Consider the following 7500-nt stretch of genomic DNA (forward strand, 5'->3'; position numbering starts at 1 on the left):
CATCCCCCGGTTTTCATTTTAGATCTCAACTCTATGTAAAATAAAATGGTTTTGTTGTGAGGGCTGTTGTTGTAAAATTTAAAATATTGTTGTAATTACCATGTTGTGATATTTGAGAGGAAAACCTTGTCAACATTCGTTTATGGGTTGAACTAGAATTTTCTTAATTGTTGACAAAATCTACTCAAACCCAATAGTTCATAAAAGTTGGAAACGACATACGATTGTTGGGTAAGCATTTTTTAAATTAAAAATCGAATGACTGTGCTCTCAACGTTTGCATTATATAAAGTATGGACTTCCTCAATCTTATTCTTTTGGAATTTTCTAAGGAGCAAGACATTTGATAAACTTTTCATTGATTTTCTTATCCTTGTTTGGCCGACAGTGACTTTGAAAAATGTTATCGAAAATCTCCAGACCGCATTTTGGAATTCTTTTAACTCACTCAACCGACTATCTTGGTATTTGACTCTGGTTACTTTTACCCCATATTTATTTACATGTCTCTGAGACAAATTATTTACATGTTACTAAATCTTTGCATATATGGAAGTGGTAGTGGTAGCTGAATAAAACTATGTACATACCAATTCTTTATTATTATTTTTTTTTTTTTTTTGGAATTGAGCAACTGAGTATATATTTCTTTTCCAATTGTGAAAAGTACCAAAAATCTTTAGGGAGATACAGGACTAGGGTTGAGTGAGTTAAAAGATTTTTTAAAAATATATTCCAAAATAGCTATAAAATGGAATCAGTTTTATGTTTGGATATGCGTGTTTGACCCTTCTTGAATGATGCTATAATATAAACCTGTTGTTCAAAAAAAGAAAGAAGATACAAACCATAACAAACGGAACAAAACAGACATCCACCGTGGCGTTTCCTTTTAGATCCATATAATAGAGTGTATCAAATACTTTTATTTCCGATCAAGAGCTACAATGATGCGCATGCACTTTTGAAATCACGACACAAAACCAATATGTCAGTACCAAAGTGCCATACTTAAAACCCACTCAATACTAGCCCTCTACCTCCACGTAATGTCTGCTCTCCCTAGAGATTTTGTTTTTACTTTTTTTTTTTAATTAACAATTAATTTACTCAGTCGCTCAATCTAAAAGGAAATTGGGTATATACAGATTAAATCAACTAACACCATCATATGAAAATTTAAAAAGCAGTAGCTTTAATAACGTGAAAATTATTCCTGGCAAAAAAAAATGTTAGTCGTGATTGGGTAAAAGTAGCCACAGTCAAATTCATCATGTATCATAATAAAATTTCATACACAAGACGCTTTCTAAAATTAGATTTCATTCAACAACCTTTGGGCCAAACAAAGAAAGTATAGTCTGTTTCGCCTTTCTTTAGAACTATCCCTATGCCTATTTATAATGACTTGTTATATTATTTCAATGGAAAAGTGCTACATATATTATTGATGTCAGCAGTGAACATAATTTTATGCTTACCAAGATAGTCAACATAGTTGAGAGTGAGTGAGTTAACTCTCTGGAAAAGTGCTACCGATATTCTTGGTGTCAGCTGTGTACAAAAGTTTGTGCACGCCAAGATAGTCAGCGTTGAGTGAGTTAACTCTCTGGTTTTGTTTAGCTCGTTGCACATTCCTATATTTATTAAGATGAAATTTCATTTTTATTTAATGTGGTTTTTGGGGGTTAAAAAAAAATTTTTGGGGTCAATTTTGAGGATACAAGAAAGCTTTGAATGCGTTGTTAGAATGAAAATTATAAATGGTTGTAGCTTTTAACAAATTATTGTCTCTGTGTTCCATGTTGATAGTTTGTTGCAGTTTTCATATTTTGATGTTACTATTTTGTCTTCATGCTAAATCTCTTACATATGTTGTTATCCATTTCTATTTATGTTATTATTTTATCATGTGCCTCCCCATTTTCCTGTCAAGGGGTGATTCGTTCTAAAAGTAAATCTAAATCAAAATGTTTAATGTATAAATATCCCATATTATTGACATACAGGGGCATTGGCTTCTGTTAATTCTTTCAATGGTTACTCTATATAATGTCATTTTCCTATTTTATCCATTTTCATATCAATTTACTTTGGGCTCTGGGGATATAAGATTATTTAAGGTTACCTTACTTTAGAATAAGCATCTTTTAAATTTGGCTTTTTTACTTTGAAAACTCGTTTTTTAATAAGAATATTGGAACTCGCCCTACATATTTGTCAGCATGTGATCGCCTTGAAATTTTTATTTCATTTTAAAATGTTGCATATTATATACATTATATTCATATCATTTTTTTTCGCCATATGTATATGCCAATTATTTTACTTACTTCTCTTTCATTTTAACATTCAAAACATTTACAATGAATTTGATAAGCCATTTAGAATTTATGTTTACTGCCAACAATTACTAATTAATATTAATAAGTGATCAATATGCGATGGGGGTTGCATGTTTGTCTAGATGCCAGGTCATAAACATCTCGTAATTGATAGCATTTTTATCGCAATTTTCTAAATTATGTCCAAATTTTTTTATTTAATTCTAAATGATAATTATAATTACTGTAATATTGTATACACTATGTTATTAATAACAATTTAGCTAATAAATAAAATACTATGTAGACATCATCGTCCGAGTTTGCCACTTATTTTCCACTTATGTTTCGAAGAACAATGCAGCTTTGTTGTTTACCGATTCATATTATGACACGCTGATTATGACTTGTAGTTCTTGAGTTAGAGCCTATCACTGGACGGTTCAAAGTTGAGTCCGTGGAAAAGATTCCAAATCATATTTTCTTACCATACTCAGATGTAAAATGAGTATTTGGCCGGTAACAGCAGTGTCTCTAGATATATTAAAGCTCACATATTTTTTTTCTGTCTTTTCTTTTTTTTTTTAATTGTCTCTGTATGTTTTGTTATTTTATTTTATTTTTGTTTTGTTTTGTTGGGTTTTTTTTGTGTTTTTTTTGTTTGTTTTTTTTTGCGTTGCTGTATTTTTTTTTTGTTAGTTTTCCTTTTTGTTGTTTGTTTGTTTGTTTAGTTTCTGTTGTTGTTGTTGTTGTTTTATGTGGGTTTTTTTTTTTTTTGTTGCTTTGTTTTGTTTGTTTGTTTTGTATTTTTTAATTTCAATTTACTGAGCCTTTTGGGTGATACACAACCACTCTAGACCATCTACCTTTCCCTGAGAATGGAGGCAATTCTATCAATCCACTCTTACATTACGATTTTTGCCAGTCTATTTTTAACCAGTTACTTCCCTTCCATTCTGCAATGAGTCGGGCAATTGGTTTTGTTTAGGCCGTGGGAGTGATCCCACTTCCTTTAGGTGATGATACTTTGTAGGTGGTATGCTGTCTCCTCCTCTTCCTCCACTTTATCCTACTTCTCCTCCTCCTCCTCCTCCTCCTCACTTTCCCACCTTCCTCATCCTCTCTCTTCCCCTCCTCCCCCTTCTCTTCCTCCTCCTCTTCTTCCTCCTCCTCCTCCTCCTCCTCTTCATCCTCCTCCTCTTCCCCATGTTGTTTACTCCTCTCAATCTCGACACCCTCATTCACCTCCGTATCGTTCACCTCCCCCATTCGCTTTTCCTTTTCCTTCTATGTATTTCCATCATCATCTTCCTTACTTTGAGGTAACCTGCACAAATTCTAATGTGACTGGGTGGGGATCCTGACCTCCCATTGTGGGCAGGGAGGTACATGCTGTGTCTTTTATCCCCCCATACCCGTTTTCCAATTGTTTTCTGCCGTTGTCTTGGTATGAGATTACTTAGTTTTGTCCTGACCCTCGCTGGAGTCCTTGGCTGGGAGGGTGTGGGTGTGATCCCTCTTCCTTTAGGTGATGATACTTTGTAGGTGGTATGCTGTCTCCTTCTCCTCCTCCACTTTATCCTACTTCTCCTCCTCCTCCTCTTCCTCCTCCTCCTCACTTTCTCACCTTCCTCATTCTCTCTCTTCCCCTCTTCCCCCTTCTCTTCCTCCTCCTCTTCTTCCTCCTCCTCCTCCTACTCCTCCTCCTCTTCATCCTCCTCCTCTTCCCCATGTTGTTTACTCCTCTCAATCCCGACACCCTCATTCACCTCCGTATCGTTCACCTCCCCCATTCGATTTTCCTTTTCCTTCTATGTATTTCCATCATCATCTTCCTTACTTTGAGGTAACCTGCACATTGTCTAATGTGACTGGGTGGGGATCCTGACCTCCCATAGTGGGCAGGGAGGTACATGCTGTGTCTTCTATCCCCACAAACCCGTTTTCCAATTGTTTTCTGCCGTTGTCTTGATATGAGATTACTTAGTTTTGTCCTGACCTTGGCTGGGAGGGAAACAGTCGAATGTATAGTTATAGTTTTGGGAGATGATATTTTTTTCCTTGTAAATCATCTCTGTTATGCATTGTATTATGTTTAGTTTACATATTATGTTATATGATTTGTAAACATTTGAGTTTATTCTTCTTAGTTGGGACATGTGCATGTGTCTGGATGAGACGTTTAGGTGATCTCAGACTTTGATAGTGTGCTCTTGGAATCTACATCTGTTTCCTATTTGAACCAATTCCCCTTTGTCTTACCTTTTCTTGGGTGATTTAATTGTAATTCTATAACTTTTTACTATCCCATTTTCTTCCTTTTTACTGGCGCTGATATAACCTTAATGTGTTGCAAGCGCCGTAAAACCCTTAATAAATAAAAATAAAAATAAAAATTGTCTAATGTGTTATGGATTACAATGCTCTCCGCTTAAGAGCACGGCCCTCGGGAAACAAACACCGTCGTCCTCAAAGGTGATGAGCAATTTTAACGGTGGATGGGAAAGAGGATGGGGGGGGGGGGGGGGGGGGGGGAAGCAGGTCAAACCTTCAAAATGATTATATGGGTGGGCGCTTTTATTGGTGTAATCAAGAAAGTGTGGTCTGAAAAAATAATAAATAGATAATGTGTTAGCATTTTTGTTTTGTTTTGTTTATTTGGGGGTGGGTTGCTTCTTTTGTTTGTTTGTTGTTTTATTTTGTTTGGTTTTTTTTGTATTTTCGTTTTTGGGTTTTTATTTAATTATTATTTTATTTTGTGTTGCTGTTTTTTTTTTTTTTTTTTTTTTTTTTTTTGGGGGGGGGTCTTTTTGTTACTTTTCTTTTTCGTTGTTTGTTTGTTTGTTATTTTCTTTTGTTGTTTTTTTTTTTTGTTGTTATGTTTTGTTTTGTCTGTTTTGTATTTTTTAATTTCAATTTACTGAGCCTTTTGGGTGATACACAACCACTCTAGACCATCTACCTTTCCCTGAGAATGGAGGCAATTCTATCAATCCACTCTTACATTAAAATGTTTGCCAGCCTATTTTTAACCGGTTACTTCCCTTCCATTCTACAATGAGTCGGGCAATTGGTTTTGTTCAGGCCGTGGGCGTGATCCCTCTTCCTTTAGGTGATGATACTTTGTAGGTGGTATGCTGTCTCCTCCTCCTCCTCCTCCTCCTCCACTTTATCCTCCTTCTCCTCTTCCTCCTCTTCCTCCTCCTCCTCACTTTCTCACCTTCCTCATCCTCTCTCTTCCCCTCCTCCCCCTTCTCTTCCTCCTCCTCCTCTTCATCCTCCTCCTCTTCCCTATGTTGTTTACTCCTCTCAATCTCGACACCCTCATTCACCTCCGTATCGTTCACCTCCCCCATTCGCTTTTCCTTTTCCTTCTAAGTATTCCCATCATCATCTTCCTTACTTTGAGGTAACCTGCACATTGTCTAATGTGTTATGGATTACAATGCTCTCCGCTTAAGAGCACGGCCCTCGGGAGACAAACACCGTCGTCCTCAAAGGTGATGAGCAATTTTAACGGTGGATGGGAAAGAGGAAGTGGGGGGGGGGGGGGGGCAGGCCAAACCTTCAAAATGATTATATGGGTGGGTGCTTTTATTGGCGTAATCAAGAAAGTGTGGTCTGAAAAAAATAATAAATAGATAATGTGTTAGCATTTTTGTTTTGTTTTGTTTATTTGGGGGTGGGTCGCTTTTGTTGTTTTGTTGTTTTTTTTTGTATTTTCGTTTTTGGGTTTTTATTTAATTATTTTTCTTTTTTTTTTGTCAGGGTTTTAACTTTGTTTTGTTTTGTATTTGTTTTAATTTTGTTTTTGGTTTTGTTTTGGAGTTTTAAAAAAAAATTTGGTTGGGTAGGTTTTTAGTTAGTTTATATTTTTCCATTTTAAAATGTTTATTTGATGACTTTATACTCAACGATTTGTTTGGATTGACGTGTACTTATTTTCCTAATATAGACCTTTACACCTAGGTTTGGATATAACCAATGTCAGCCCCCCCCCCCCCCCCCCCCCCCCCCACACACACACACACACACACACACATTCCCCACTCCCAAATTATAAAAAATGTCCTCTCGTCGCCCAAACCGGAAAAGAATTAATAGAAGAATCATAAATATATTTAGAGATTCATGTCGATCTCAGACAAAACACTTTTATTTCATTTGTGCCAGACAACTTTTGCATTAAAATATTAATGGAATAAGATGACCCTCAATTGATCAAATAGTGTCAAACCTAAGACTGCAAAGGAGTTCAATGACGGATATCAAAGGTCGATACATCGCTTGTTTTGCTTTACTTCTTATTTTATCCCCAAGTTATTGCTGGAATCATTAGCTGAGAGAGAAGCAGCCATACGTGAACGCATGTAATTATGTGATTTTATAATGTGAATAATCATATCTATTATTATACACGTTTTGTGCACATCTAAACCAGCTCTCTGTGTGTCTGTACGAAGGTATAATGTGTTGGAGGTTTTTAATGTGTACATAAAGGCGGCATTTTAATGCTGGTGACTGTTTGTTTGGGCTTGAAAAAAAAAGGGGGGGAGGGGTGGGGATTTTTGATTAGTTTTAGCTCTTTTTTTTTTAAATTATCATTTTTTTAAAATTATTTATTTATTTCTCTTATGTGTTTTGTTTTTTTCACTGCCAGGTTCTAACTCAGTTTTTTCCTAGAAGTGCACCCTTTGTCTAAAGGTATACCTGCTCTTATTCTCCTCTAATGCAACAATTGAGATTTGAGGCCTCTTGACATGTCGAGGAGTCATTTTAATGGATCATAATTGATCGATATTTGAAGTAAAGATTTTCTGGTCAAAATGTTAAAAAACGTTTTGTCAACCTTTTGGCGAATGATTTGTCTTTTGACGTTATTTGTTGGTCAGTGTCAGGCCATGAGTTTAAGAAGGCCACGGCTAGACCGTATCGGTTCGTGGCCTTCGTAAACTCATGGCCTGATATTGCCCAACAAATGACGTAAAAAAACAAACAAACAAGTCTTTAGCCACAAAAGAAAACAAATCGTGAGTTGTATTCAACAGTTCAACCAATGGGATCACTTGTTTCCTTGACCACTACTAAAGACACTCACTAGGCGGTCCACAAAACTTAAAATGACGTCAACATATGGGTCTTAGTAGTGGGTTTTAGTGTCGGGCTATAAGCTAAC

General features: G+C 35.9%; 1 protein-coding gene across 1 annotated transcript in view; it reads left to right on the forward strand.

The window, feature by feature from the left end:
- Positions 1 to 2637, forward strand: part of LOC144963141 (coiled-coil domain-containing protein 170-like) — a 19583-nt gene extending 16946 nt beyond the window's left edge. The window contains exon 13 of the mRNA XM_078896833.1: positions 1 to 2637. This exon is cut by the window's left edge and continues 860 nt beyond it. The gene's annotated coding sequence lies outside the window, so the exon portion shown is untranslated.
- Positions 2638 to 7500: the final 4863 nt, after the last annotated feature.

The sequence above is a fragment of the Berghia stephanieae genome, chromosome 1 (assembly GCF_034508935.2).
Source record: "Berghia stephanieae isolate SIO BIC M18660-M18661 chromosome 1, UCSD_Bste_1.3, whole genome shotgun sequence".
NCBI classification, from domain to species: domain Eukaryota; kingdom Metazoa; phylum Mollusca; class Gastropoda; order Nudibranchia; family Aeolidiidae; genus Berghia; species Berghia stephanieae.